The following is a 2,209-nucleotide window of genomic DNA, read 5'->3' as shown; positions in this document are numbered from 1 at the left end:
CAAATTCTAAGAGGGTAAAAACGCCCCTCAAATATTACAATATTTGTTATTTAAAAAACGGTTGGTCTTTCGGGAAAACGCTTGGACAAGCATAATTTATTTGTTTTTTTAAAAAATCATACAGGGTGTTCCAAAAATTTGGGTAATTTCTAAACCACGATTCTGCTCAAACTGCTTGACGTAAAAAGCTTATTTTTTGCAAACGGATTTTTCAAAAGTCAAATTCCAACAAAATGAAACTACCCCTCAAATATTACCAAGTTATATAATAATATCGCCATATTGTTAGCCCTTAAATAAATTAGAAAAAAATAAACTATTTTAAAATATTTTATGTATAATACTAAAATGAAGATAATATATATCTAAGCTAAATATAAAATATTACAGTTGTAGTAAAATGAGTAATTGTGAAAAATAAAGTTCGAACCTTAAATGCAACATTTCTCGTAAACGCCTACTTGTGCGGTTTGAATTTTTATGCAAAATTCGGCAATACCATTAAATACCATAGAAAAAATGTGTGAAACCCAACTTTTATTTTTTTTAATACATTTGATTTTTCATTAAGCTATTGTTTTTTCTCATGCTGACATAAATGTGAGAAAATTTTATGCAATTTGTATGTTAATGGAAATTCTTGCTTTGCTTTATCATCACCATTACAAATGATTAATTCGACGCGAACGAAGTCGCTGGTACACGCTAGTTTAATATATTATTAGATTAAACAAAGAACGGCGTCAGATTTGGCTTTGAAATAAAAACCGCATTAGATATTTCATATGTAAAATATTATGGTAAATGTCAATAATCGTCATTCCCAAGCCATCTAAACGACTTTTTTCGATCATACGACATATCAGTAACTATAAAAGAATTTTTATTTTTGTTGTTAATTATACGTTTAACACGAATAAATTTTCAATACGTACGTATCTTCCCAATTCTTTCAATCAACGTTAATACTTTGTACTGTGTGAATAAAATGTTATTATATCATTATCTTGTTTATTTATTCAAAATATAGATTTTGACGACGGAAATATAACAAGTTTCAATGAACTTATATTGAATACAAATTCAAAAGTTTTAGTGTGATTTCATATAATCTACATACTCGAATATCCAGCAATGCTTGAAGCGTATTCGTTCTCAATTCCAAACATTCATTGAAATTTGTTAAATTGGAGCTCGTGTAGGTTTCTATCTTTAAATTGGTTTTATTGAAATATACAGATAACTCCTAATAGCCTAAAAACTCATTTTCGCACGTTGCATCACACTCAACAATTTATATCCAGTCAAAAGATGCATATATGATCCAAAATAACAGAGTTTATTTTATTGTACAATAATTTAGCATCGAACAAACTTGACATTTATTATAATGATGTTATCGGATTACTGAGATCTAAGGTTTATAACCATGGCGTTTTCTACTTAACGCCGGATTTTAAATCTATTGTATTGTATATCCAATATCATAAACAAAGTTAAAAACGACATAATGTTATTTAAGTTTTAAGTCATATCATAGTTTCAATTCTCAATTTTCTTAAATCTGAAATTTGTTATATTAGATAAGTGACATTTTAAGAGACATATGGGAAAATATTTTACTAGAGATGGCCAAAAATGCACAGCTGTTAAAAGAAAGGCATTTAACCTTCAAGCTGCATCAGCATCAACGGCTATTTAGCCGCGTATCACCTGCTATTTTAGTACGGTTCAAGTATTTGACATTTTATTACACCCCGTTTATAGAGACATTGTGTATGTTAACAGTACAGATATTGATTATGTAAGTAAATAAAATGTAAATGGTACAGCATAATATTATTGATTTATAAAACATAAAAAGTATTATACGATTAGTATTTTTTACAATAGTGTTATTATAGTTTACGATTAGGTATTTGTATATACAACTAGTATTGATTGCTTGTTTTGACCAAAATATAGATTTTAAAATAGAAAACAAATTTCTTGCAGTATAGGTATATAATAAAATTATATAAGGATTCCTGCCATATAGAAATTTAATTCTACGCTGTGTTTGTCATAATGTGGATCAACCTGCTCTCACTACCAGTTTCGGAGCCCTAGTCCATCATCAGGTGAGCTTGGGCAGATCCACAAAATGACAACCACAGCGCAGAGTAGTTAATTCCGACTTGTCGGAAAGTATCGGTTAGATATTAAGTCC

The sequence above is a fragment of the Sitophilus oryzae genome, unplaced genomic scaffold, assembly GCF_002938485.1.
Source record: "Sitophilus oryzae breed Bouriz unplaced genomic scaffold, Soryzae_2.0 scaffold_1179_pilon_pilon, whole genome shotgun sequence".
In the NCBI taxonomy this organism is placed as follows: domain Eukaryota; kingdom Metazoa; phylum Arthropoda; class Insecta; order Coleoptera; family Curculionidae; genus Sitophilus; species Sitophilus oryzae.
This window is presented reverse-complemented; position numbering follows the sequence as displayed.